Below are 13,216 nucleotides of genomic sequence, written 5' to 3' on the forward strand. Positions count from 1 at the left end.
CTATAATGTAAATCATGTTATATATAATTTAAACTACACATCAGTCACTTTTGTTCTTCTATGTTAAGATATTGTTCAGTTTCAATATATAATATATGTTTTATTTGTTGATTATATTTGTGTTAATAAGTCTAAATCTGCAGAGTAATTAAAGCTGTAAAATAAATCGAGTGCAGTAAAAAATACAATATTTGTCTCTGAAACATAATGGAGCACAAGTAAAAAAAAAAAAAAAAGTTGCATAAAATGTTAATACTCAAGAGCAGTTCAAGTACCTGAAAATTGTACAAAATAAATGTAGCCTACTTAGTTACATTCCACTGGAAAGAATAGTAATTTTTCTGAAATTGGATTTGAAACCTTGACACGTTACACTTCAGATAATATCTAATACTATTATATGAATGTGGCTTAAAGTATTTTGTTGAGTGAAGTTGTAAAAATGTCGGCGATTACAAGAAACTGGTTAATTTATATGGGAATGTGCTTTAATTGTCTTTATGATTATCCTGGTGTCCTGAGGATGGCGCTGTTTGGAAAGCAAATGATTTTCGATGAATATATACAAATATACATTCATCAAAAACCAAAGCTATTACATATACAGTATATGTAAATAAATATAATATATGTATATAAATATATATATAAGAGCTTTGGGAAATCTTCATTTAATTTAAACAACAAATACTTGCAGTGTGTTAAGGTAAGAAACTGGGAATAAAATTAATATATTTGTATTTAATTTTCAGACATTGTCTTCATAACTTACACGTTTTCACAAGAACTTGACGTGTGTGTGTGTGTGTGTGTGTGTGTGTGTGTGTGTGTGTGTGTGTGTGTGTGTGTGTGTGTGTGTGTGTGTGTGTGTGTGTGTGTGTGTGTGTGTGTGTGTGTGTGTGTGTGTGTGTGTGTGTGTGTGTGTGTGTGTGTGTGTGTGTGTGTGTGTGTCCCAGCTATATCAGTAAATCTGGGTTAATGATGCCTTCAGGTACACTTCGACAACTCTATTCAAGATTTCTTTCCTACAAATAATACCAAAAGTTGTTGTTTGTGGGGACCACTAAGGTCTTTATAAAAGCATCCAAAGAACAACACGTCATGGGACATTTAAGGTATAAGCGTTATTGCCTTTTTTGTTAAATTTCTTTTTTAAATAATATAAACTACACTATATTTTTATCTGGAGGTAAACATAAAGTTAAGTTTTCCCACAGATTTACAAGCCAATTAATCTTACAAGCATATGATAAATTGATTTGTGAAATAATCTTTTTGTAGTAATATTGTTAACTGTACTGTTTTTGGTTTGGAGGTAAAGGTAGATTAATAAAGGTATATTTCTTTTTCTTGATTTTACACTTTCAAGCTCATCAATGAAATGGCTTGAAAACTAAAAATCTTCCGCTTTTCAAATCCACATTGTATAATAAGTTTGTAAATACGTCAAGATTATGAGTTTTTTTGTCTGTACAATTTTTAAAATCTATTTGCTTTTACATGAAAAACAATACATTGGCTTTTTAAAATACATCTGTTTTTAAATATCCAATGATTACTACATAACTATCATTATCACTATTATAATTAACTATTAATAGTCTTTGTTTGGACTGGAGATAAAGAGATACAACGTTTTTTGTTTGTTGGTTTTGTTTTCTTTTTTGACTATTTACAAGTGAATTAATCTGACGGGCTATTCCACTACTCTATTGACATCGTTTTTTATAAACTGTACGTAGGTACAATAAAGGGATATTAACAAATTATGTATTTTAACATCCCTATAATATTAGAAAAATTATAATTTTTTTAGTTGATAAAAAAAATTCTCATTCATGTATTAAATTAACTCATCAGTATGCTGCATGTGAGGAGATGGATTTTTTCCAGCCTGTAGTAGCGGTTTTCCCGACAGCCCCTGAAGGCAGCATAAAGCCGGCCAGCAAACAGTGAAGGGTTAAACTGTAGTAGCGGTTTTCCCGACAGCCCCTGAAAGCAGCATAAAGCCGGCCAGCAAACAGTGAAGGGTTAAACTGTAGTAGCGGTTTTCCCGACAGCCCCTGAAAGCAGCATAAAGCCGGCCAGCAAACAGTGAAGGGTTAAACTGTAGTAGCGGTTTTCCCGACAGCCCCTGAAAGCAGCATAAAGCCGGCCAGCAAACAGTGAAGGGTTAACTGTAGTAGCGGTTTTTCCCGACAGCCCCTGAAAGCAGAATAAAGTCGGCCAGCAAACAGTGAAGGGTAAACTGTAGTAAGCGGTTTTCCCGACAGCCCTGAAAGCAGCACAAAAGCCGGCCAGCAAACAGTGTGAAGGGTTAAACTGTAGTAGCGGTTTTTCCGACAGCCCCTGAAAGCAGATAAAGCCGGCCAGCAAACAGTGAAGGGTTTTAAACTGTAGTAGGGTTTTACCCGACAGCCCCTGAAGCAGCATAAAGCCCCGCCAGCAAACAGTGAAGGGTTAAACTGTAGTAGCGGCTTTACGACAGACCTGAAAGCGCATAAAGCCGGCCAGCAAACAGTGAAGGGTTAAACTGAGTAGCGGCTTTCCCGACAGCCCCTGAAAAGCAGCATAAAGCCGGCCAGCAAACAGTGAAGGGTTAAACTGAGTAGCGGTTTTCCCGACCAGCCCCTGAAAGCAGCATAAAGCCGGCCAGCAAACAGTGAAGGGTTAAACTGTAATAGGATGAATGGATATTGTGGCGAGCAGCATCTGATTACACAGAAACGCCAGTAGGCATCGGAGGGGGGAAGACACTGTTTATCCACCAGCCGAAGCTGTTCCTCAGTCCCCTCCGAAGAAGAAACCCTCTTTATTTTTTAAATTTTACTCAGGAACTTTACTTTTTAACCGCGGAGAGAAACACCGAAGCCACGTTTATCTAGTGGGACATTTTTGGGATCTTCCCACCGTATACATGGCTGAGGGGGACCGACGCTTGACTGCGGAGTAAACTTTAAAGATGTCGCAGTTTGTGGAGCTTTGAAAAGAGGACTAGCTAAACGCTGTTTTTTTTTTTTTTTAACGAGGAAATCCATCAGGAGAGGCGGTCAGACCCGCTGCAACTCCGAGAGGATTTTGGTTTGTTCCTCTGGGAGAAACAGGTAAGAGACCTCACCTGTCTGCTGCACACAGCACATGTTGACACCGCGGTCTCATAATCCTGTTTTATATATATACATATGTACTTGCTAATACATACATAACATAAGTACTTTCACCAACCGAACTGTGTTTTTAACGGAGTAGCTAGCTAGCTAGCTAACGTTATCGAAAACTGACACAGCTAGCGAACGTTATTGACAGTTGGTTGCGTGACATAAGGAAAATGTGTGATAAGCTATTATCAAAAAGCTCCAAAAACCTAGCTAGCTATCAGCTACGTTACTCTTATAAAGTGTACAAAAGTTTATAGAGATTCTTCTTCCTTCCGCATCTGCTTAAACTCACATTTTAAAGGTGAATTAAGTGTTTTTGACCAGTAGGGGGCAGAAAATCTAAATTCATAGTTAGCTTATCAAGTTGTTATTGCTGACATGTTGGCCGACAGTTGTCTGTTTACATCCAGGAGACATGCTAATGCTAGTACTAGCATTCAGTGTTAGCTAGCTTTAAAGATGCTAGCTTAGCTTAGCTTAGGTAAATATACAAAGTTGCTGCTCCAACATGAACAGAGTGCCATTAACTTTCCGTTATAAAAATACGCCCAGTGTTTGTAGTTGTTTGTTGCTGTTAGTGTTTTCTTGATTGAATAAAAATTTCATCACAAAAAAATATGTCCAAATATGTACACACCACCAACAATAATAAAACATTTTATTTGTACATGCATGAAGTATAGAATAGTTTACAGGGGTCATTCTCCGTGTACCAAACAGTTTTATCTTCCATTTGAAAGCTGAATTAAGTAATTTTTTTGCAGTATATTGTTATCTTATCAAGTTGTTTGCTAGCCAGCAGTTGTCTCTTACAAATCCAGCAGACACGGAGCAATATTCTTATTTTTGAGGCACAGGTGTTGATAATGCTAATAACATTACCAGCACGTGGTTATTATCAATATAGGCCAACATTTGGACAATCAAAAATGTAAATACTCACTTAAATTATTTAAAACAGTTACAGAGGTAGTCATTCTCCTTTTTTCAGATGATGGATTTACTCAACTTTTAAGTCTTATTTTTTTTTAAAAAGCTGCTTTAAGTATATTTGATCAGTAGAAAACACAAAACAAACTGACAGAAGCGCAGCCACAACATACTGTTATCTTATCAAATTGTTATGGCTAATAGGTTGGCCGGCACTGGGATGATAACGTTGTTGTGGGTCTGTCTGCTTGGCAACATTCACCTTCCTCTTAGCTCTGTTTTGGTCTCCACCATCTCCTGAGAAAAAACAAACACACTTTTGACTCATTAGCTGCTAGATGATTTCTTCACCAGTTGGACGCTAAATGTGTCATTCTGCTGAAGGGTGCTGTGGAACGAACAGTCAACCTTGTTTGTTTATTTGCATCATGCAAATAAATAAACAATGCATCATGCAAATAAACACACAGGACACAAGTCGGTCGTATGAAAACCGAAAATGTTATTTGAATAGTCTAAACAACCTTAGAACAGGTTTTTACAAAATAACGAAGTAATACAGAATCAATAGTGACAGAAGCCAAAAGGCTTTTCATGTGAATCCCTTTTGAATACACATTATTTACAGTGTGCAGAACCAATACTGCGGTACTAGATGTACATTTTAAATTCAAATAAAGCAATTTGGAATTTCATTAAACACTTTTTTTTAAGCTGTGGGGAAACTAAAAGTAGTGGTACTTGATTGTCAGAAGGATATCTGAACTTCTTATAAATGTGGAGTGTGTTTGAAATAAAAATGTATACACTGACAAACTGGCTAGCTGTTAGCCAATCAGCGTCAAGCAGCTTAGCTCGTTGAATTTAAATGACAACTGGAACAAATCAAACTGAGTCTTCCTTCACGCTTTCTAAACCACGCTAGAATGACTTGAAACAAGGTAACCAAAGCATTTTTTTCCACAAAAAATGTTAGAGTAGAGTTTAAAAAAAAAAAGTAGAACTTCAGGCATCACCACAAAGTAATGAAATGCGTGTGGCAGGGCACCATTTTAAGAATGGCAGCACGTCAAACGTGCCATCATTTACCAAAACATTTAGCCGAAAGAGGCTAAAAAGCGTTTTAGTTGAGGGATAATTCTACTCGCTACAAGTGACCTTTTTGACACAGAGTACAGACCTTAAACCTAAAATAATAGTTTAAAAGGCTTTGTGAATCTGACACCTCCTGATGGTTAAGGATTGAGTGTTAAGTGGACACATTCTCCTCTAAATCATTTCTAACCACTAAAGGTTTCATCAGAGGAGACCAGTAGTCCACAGGTTAACAGAGGTCCCTGTGTGGGAGTCGCTGACAGGCAGCAGCATTGTAGTAGGATCCATGGAGGGTGGGACAAGCAGGCTGAAACCTTCCCCAAGCTTCAGGCTTCAGATCCTGCCAAGCAGTCTGAATTCCACGGAGACGTGAATTATGTCAATGCAGAACGTCAACTCCCGCCCAGTCTGTCAGCTCTCTTCTGATTGGCTCCCGTATGTGCTGGTTTAAAAACTTGAAGTGACACTAGAAGTCCAAAACTGAAGAGTGCAGGTCAGGGTAATGCCACTTTAGTGTTTCTATTTAAATTTCATCACATATCGACACAACAGACGCCACGTTAGTTTTGTTCCCGATCTGTTAACCGACAGTTTAAAGTATTAGTTATTTCTCTTTCGGCAGGGAAGAGTTCATAAGGACATAAAAGAGTACCTAAATAAAACGTTCAAAAGGAATGAATAAAAAGTAATAAAAGGTATTTTAAGATAACAAAATACTAAGCAAACTAGAATGAAACAATAAAAGAAGTTTTAAAAAGGTAGTAATCTTTTTTTTTTTTTATTTGGGCTACTGATTTTGTTTCTATTAATGATTAACCTGACTTATTCATTTATCTAAATAGTTTCCGATCGTCAGCTCTATTTTTTAATGAACCTGCAGTTGTGTATGTTTTTTTTTCCACTAAAGCTGTATTTTTGTCAGATAATCTAAGTCCTGCTCCTTTCTGTGTGGAGTCTTCTAGACAGCGAGGCGTCATACAGCAGCACTGAAGTAAAATGTGAACAGTGGGTCGAGCAGGTTCTTTGTTTCCGGGACATGGTTTGTTGTCAGTTACGCTCGGAGCCTCGGGCTGTCAGACCTTAACAGAGATGAACAGAGATCACCACATCCGTGGGACGTGTGACATGTTGAATTAATTGCTTATAAGACCCGCTATTACATGTGATTCACAGCTTGGAGATCTTGTTGCTGCATTGTTTCATGAATATGAGGAAAGTTTTCAGTATATCATACTTTTAGGGAAAATTACGAGTGTTTTTTTTTAACAATGTTTGTATTATTTCCTTGCAATTACAATTTTCAACAAACCCCCGCGTTCCTGTCCCAAACCCCCAACCCCACAAATGTCTCTCTCAACCTCTGCCGTATCACACAACAAAAAACATTATGACAGTACAGCTCCCGTATGTTTTCTCCTTTACAAACCAGTCAAATGGCCTCCAGATTTTCTCATACACCCCCATTTGCTCTAATATGTTGATCTCACCGTGGACATACACCAGTTGTAGGTGCCTCCATTTTCTTCCAGATGAGAGCTATAGTCCTTATGTCTGTAATATGGCAAATCAACACATTTACAGTATATGTGGCAGCTTTATTGCATCGTAGAGCCATTTCAGCAACAGGGCATTCAAAGTGCTTTACACAAAATAGTTAAACATAAACACAAGTACAACAGTTAAAAATCATAAGCATTAAACCAATAAACACATGAATAGCAGTTAAAAATAGACACATAAAACACACAATAATAAAAAAAAGAATAAAAGTTACAGTGCAGCATAAGAAATTTAAAGAATGAGCATTCATTAAAGAAAGGCGCATCAAAAAGAAAGGTCTTCAGCCTTGATTTAAAATAAATAACTGAGAGTAGCAGCGGACCTGAGCTTTCTGGGAGTTTATTCAGATATGAGGGATAGAAACTGAAAGCTGCTTCACCCTGTTTAGTTCTGACTCTGGGGACAGAAAGCAGATTGTGCAACAAAATCATCATCTTAGGGTCAAGTGGAAGGTTCCCAGACAAGATGAACATAGTTTTATTGATCACCTCCCTCCATAATGTTTTAATTATGTCACACTCCCAGACACAGTGCATGAATGTTCCTTTGTAATGACAGGGTGTTTATTTTTTTTTTACAAATGATCCCTAATTATCTGATGGCTATTACAACCATGGAGATGAAGGCATCACTTTACACGTTCTTTACAAGTCACTTTATGGTTTTCATTCATTAAAGTTAAGGAATGTATGACATTTCAGCTTTATCTTGATATTGCAACAACCAATATCTCAGACGATTCCTTCACCTAATATTTGTTTTTTGATTATATATCGTTTCTAGTTGGCAATCATGAAGTCATGACAAGTTTCTTCAATCAGTATTAAATCGTGACTAAACTATCAAACAATTAAATGAACATGGAATATACAAATGTTACCATTTGTATCCTCTAACATATGTAAAGACTAGTTTGATCTTTCATTTAAATCGACATATTGTTTAATTTTGAAGCCAGGATCATGAATCACCATCATTCACAAACAAAGCGTCACTGAGTGAATTAAGCATTTAAAGGAATGACACATGGAGTTCCAGTTCTCTTGGAACAGGTCTGTCTTTGTACGACGCTTTGTCTGCACCTCTCACTGCTCTCTCATATCTCGTGTCACGAAGCCGTTTGTACAGTACGTGATTTTGCATTGTTTGACCTTTGTTGCTAACCATTGGCATTCATGTTGTGTTCTGGGTAAAGAGGGTGGGGCTGTGGCTCATGGAACATTCAAAAGTGAAACTGGTCTCCGATCATCAGAAAGGCCGTCTCGCTGTACCATCAGGATGGAGAATGATGTCATGATATACAGTTTATCACTTCGGTTTTAGGTTAGGCAATGTTTAGACCTATAAATAGCAACTTGAATATCTGGAAAAAACGATAGATAGATAGATAGATAGATAGATAGATAGATAGATAGATAGATAGATAGATAGATAGATAGATGGATACTTTATTCACCCCAAGGGAAATTGTAGGCATCCCGTAGCTTAGACAACCATAACACAACAAATACACGTATATCTCACACACATAAAAATCATTCACAGAAATTTAAAGAGTCAACAATTTGTGAAGTGATTACAAAGTTTTGGTATGGACTGAGTTTATAATGCAGTGTCCATGATAGGGCTATTAGTGCTAGAGTGTGTGCAGTGGTGGTAGCGTACCAGTAGTTTTATTTAAAAAAAAAAATATATATATATATAGCATATTGTCTTTGTTGGGCAAAAACCTTGTAAGCCAAAAACTTTTGCTTTTCAGTAAATGAAAAAGGCTAATTTCAAAACACAATATTGAGCTTTTTTTTTTTCAACGAAGTCTGATGAAATCGCCTCGTCACTGTTTAAATATTTGTAAAACCCACAGACAAACATAAAGTGTGACGAATATAATTGATATATGGTAAGAAAGAAATCCAAATGACGAAATTCGAGATACGAGGTTTCTGCCCGACAGGGACAACAAAGTCTGGATCACTACCAACACAAGTCCTCAACCAAGGTTTGTGTGTCAATATGGTTTTACAATACGATGTAGGCCGATGATATTTTGCATCATCATGAATGGGTTGTAAATAAAAACTGAGATTAAAAAACGGAAAGAAATTTGAGACAAAAGAGGAATACACCTCTTTCTTTGATTTAATATGACTGATTTACTTTCTAGTTGCATGTCAATGTTAACGTAGGTTCCCAAGATACGAAAGACCGATTTAAAGCGAACTGTTACGCACATTTTAGTCCCATTTACTGCAAACACTTCAACCAAGACTCGGACGACATTTGACTACAGTGATACTGATATTGGTTATATGGATTTATTGGTTTATTGGATTCATTTGAAAACATTTCCCCTAAAGAAAGATTTAAATTCCTAAATAAAAACAAATTAAACAAGAAAAAACGTACCTTTTACATAATTGTGTCATACTTCAATAAAAATACACGTCAAGAGAACAGTTATTTAACCAAAAAGAAATGTAAACATAATAGTGTGTATTATATTCCATCGTAATATTTAGCTTTTATTTTGGCATTATAAATCTTCTACTAATCTGAAACAGAACTTCAAAAATGAAAGCGGATCTGAGGCTTACCCTTTACGGAGCGGGCAATTCAATAATCTCAAAAAAAAAAAAGACACAATGATTTGTCTTTGAAGATCAGAAGTGATTTGTAGTAAATCGGTTGATGAACATTCCTGGTGTGGTCTTTTTTTTAAAACCTGACACTCCCTTACCAGCTCATTGCAACGGCCAGGCAGGTAATTTTTAGAGGTGTGAGCTAACTGCGGTGACCTCCTCTTATGGGGGGCCGCTTTCATTATCGGTCCACTACAGGCTCCATGTGTGGCATTTCACCACGACCCCCAGAATGTGACACCTTATGACCATATAACGGCGCGCGTCCAGCCCCGTCTGAACGCTGCTGGGATCTAACCGCCTGCTGCTCCGCTGACTAACAAACCTCTCTTGTGTGTTTTTCCCTTTGCTGTCGCATCTGCTTCTGAGGGATCTTCTTCTCTCCATCTGTCCCTTTTTTTTTGTCTCTCAGGCCCTTGGAGACAAAGAGTGTCTTCTGTTTGGACGTCTGTCCATCTATATATTCATCTCTGATAAGGTAAGTCCTGCGGTCACTCTGGACTCTATGCTTCAACAGTGCCTGCATTGTTTTGGTCCAGTGCATCATGTTGTTTATGTGCTGTTTCCGTTCATAATCATGCTTATTGTGCTCTTGACATCAGTGGTTGAAAGTAACTAAGTACATTTCCTCTCTTTACTTGAGTATTATGTGATACTTTATACTTGTAATCCACTACATATCAGAGGGAAATGAGACTAAGTTTAAAAGATTGACACCTCTTTCATGTCTTTATGGTAAAATGAAGCTACCGCTAGCTGCCAGTTAGCTTAGCATAAAAACTTGAAACAGGATTTTGTTTTTACACCTTTTTTTATGATTATGAGGGGCTGATAGGTGTATTTTGTTACGTTAGACAGAGCCAGACTGTCTGTTTCCAGTCTTTTGCTATGCTAAGCTAACTGTTTGCAGCTTCATATTAACTGTAAAAACATAGAGGGGTATTGATCTTCTCGTGTAAATCTCGGCAAAAAAGCCAATCAGCATATTTCACAAAATACTGAATTTTTTTTTATCAAACCTCTTCACACCAACTAGGTTTCTGCAAGACATTTTAAAGGTCCCATGGCATGACAATTTCACTTTATGAGGTTTTTATAACATTAATATGCATTCCCCCAGTCTATCTGTGGTCCCCCAGTGGCTAGAAATGGCGCTAGGTGTAAACTGAGCCCTGGGTATCCTGCTCTGCCTTTGAGAAAATGAAACCTCAGATGAGCTGATCTGGAATCTTGCTCCTTATGAGGTCATAAGGGGCAAAGTTACCTCCCCTTTCTCTGCTTTGCCTGCCCAGACAATTTGGCCCAGAGTTTGGTTGCATTGCTGTGTTTGACAGCGGTCCTACAACATGTACTTATCTCATTTTAGTTTGAAGTGTGTTGCTGTTACAATATTTAAAGCTGCTATGACAACAGTGTAGACACTTCTTCCTTCTTGCATTCTTCACTCGTCACTCAGCGTGTGTGTGTGTGCTAACTTGGCAGTTGTCGCGGCACCGAGGCCAGAGGAGCAGTGTGAATCAAGTAGTCCTGTAACGTGGAAACAAGGCTAATGGAACAGCCTGCGGACAAGCTCATCCAAGAAGTTCACTCAAACACTACATTACAAACTTCAGTTGCCATGTCGAGTGACGGACAGTGCAGCAAACAGGCTTTCAAACAAACCCACAATGTGCTTTATTTTTGTGCCAACATCAGCCATTTGGTAATCACTATGAGCTTGGTTATTATTTTCTGTGAGTCTCCGTGAGTCTCTCATTTGGTAGAGAGACACAGCAGCGCTCTGGCACACCGCTGTTGCTGTTGGCGGAGCAACAGCAGCTGGAGCAACAACAAAAAAAAGTATCTGAAAACGCTTCTGTTTTATATGCTTGAAGCCTCCAGGCCCTGATGTGTGTTTCTCCCAATGTGTACCTACAGTACATACTCTCCCAAACTGCTGGATGCAGACGTAGCAGAGGAGCTTATAGACTAATACTCGAACAGGCCTCCAAGTGCTCGATGTGTAGGAACATATAGACGGAGCCTGGCGGCAGGGAAACTGTTGGTGTACATTAATCAGATTAATGGCCGTGAGTTTTTCCAGTGGAGCTTATGAGGTCTGGACCTGCTTCTCTATCCGTCACTCCCTCCTCCTCGTCTCTCCCTCAGCTGGTCTCTCCCCTCCTCCTCCTCTTTACTGGCCTGACCCATTTCTCTATAAACCAACAGCTAGAATCCTCTCTCTCTCTCTCTCTCTCTCTCTCTCTCTCTCTCTCGCTACCATCACCCACCTTGTTATAGGCCTGTATTAGATGCAGATATCTCCGTATTGTCTATTGAATGACATGATTGACAGGATTCTCTGATCCTCTTTGTGCTTCTGAACTGAGAAAAAAAATTGAACTAAGATATGTGTGTGTGTGTGTGTGTGTGTGTATATGTATGTATGTATATATATATATATATATATATAATTGTGTGTGTATGTATTCTGTTTCAGAATGTTGTTTATTTCTTGTCTAGTCTTCTTCTTGACTAATAAGCGAGTGTATCCTTAAATTACAGACGTACATGGTAAATGATTGTTTTTTAAGTGAGGCAACCACACCTTAGCAGCACAAAGGGAAGTAGAGGTGTAGAATTCTGTTGTTTCTGTCATTTGATTCGTGATTAATGTATTCGGCTGCATCTGTAGTACGCGTTCACTTCTCCTTCGTTTATTTGAGCTCGACAAACCAGCTCCACACGTCCTCTATGCTGTTGCTGTGTTACAGAAACCGCCTGAGAAGATGCTTGCTATGCTATCAGACCTCTTTCTCTTCCTCCCTCTGTTTCTTAGGCTCGTAAATGTCCGTCTCTATTTCACTTTCCTCTTTCCACACAGTGGTGGCAAGCAACGCTTATCTCATCCCGGACGGATGTTTTCTCCTGCACTTCCCTCATCTTATCGCTTATACCCCGCGAGCTCTGCTCTCTCATTCCTCTCTTCTTTCAGCGTTCCTTCCATCACTTTTGCCCTCTTTGAACGACACTCCTGCTCTCTGTCGGTCAGGCCTGACACTCTGCGGCCCAGATTTGGATCAAGGACCAACCTGTAGCTTTTGGGTGCCTTCAGATGGTTAATGGAGTGAATGAAAATTAAACCAGGGGCTAAATTGACACAAACAGAGCTGTGATGGGTGACACATTTATTTTATTCCTAGGTATTTCTGTAAGATCAAGGAAATCCCCATGAGTTGTAACATGAAAACAGGGCTGATAAAACAGCTTGTGGGCCTCAGTCACTATTACAAGTGACAGATTTTATGTATAATCCAAACCGTTCTTCATGTTTATGTCTCCAGGAGAGAGATGATTTATAACCTGGGTGGTTAAAAACCTGGAGTCCAGATGCTTAAAGGGAAAAGTTCAATATTTTGTAAAGTATAGTGGCTTTCTTTAAGATAGTTGTATGAAAAGATTGATATTACTCAAGTGTGCTTGTTTCATATAAAGCCACCACCAGGTTTAGGTCTTTAACCTGTTGTTCGTGAAAGTGTTGAAATTTGAAAACATCAAACATGCATTTAATATAAATGAGATGAGACTATGTCACGTTATTCCTTGCCATGCCTTTCTACCCGGAAGTTATTGTAACGAACATTGTTATTGAACTATGCAACAGTGCAATACTTTTTAGAAATGATGGCCTGTCAAAAACAGACGCGTCAGCTTCTACATTGCTGTAGATCATCACGTTGGCTCTAATGGTGACAATGATGTGGTACATAGTCTCCTACGACTACCGCTGTCCGCCCTCTGACCATACTTATCTACAGCTTGTGTGTGTGTGTGTGTGTGTGTGTGTGTGTGTGT

General features: G+C 38.3%; 1 protein-coding gene across 4 annotated transcripts in view; it reads left to right on the top strand.

The window, feature by feature from the left end:
- The first annotated feature begins 2,567 nt into the window (after positions 1-2,567).
- pacsin3 (protein kinase C and casein kinase substrate in neurons 3) overlaps positions 2,568-13,216 on the top strand; it is a 39,014-nt gene continuing 28,365 nt past the window's right edge. For 2 of the 4 annotated variants that reach the window (XM_032512320.1, XM_032512339.1), the window contains exons 1-2: positions 2,568-3,104; positions 9,795-9,860. The gene's annotated coding sequence lies outside the window, so the exon portion shown is untranslated. Of the gene's footprint in view, positions 3,105-9,649; positions 9,861-13,216 lie in introns of those variants that run through there. The other 2 variants (XM_032512335.1, XM_032512329.1) reach the window with 2 other exon arrangements.

This window comes from Etheostoma spectabile, chromosome 1 (assembly GCF_008692095.1).
Source record: "Etheostoma spectabile isolate EspeVRDwgs_2016 chromosome 1, UIUC_Espe_1.0, whole genome shotgun sequence".
Taxonomy (NCBI): Eukaryota; Metazoa; Chordata; class Actinopteri; order Perciformes; family Percidae; genus Etheostoma; species Etheostoma spectabile.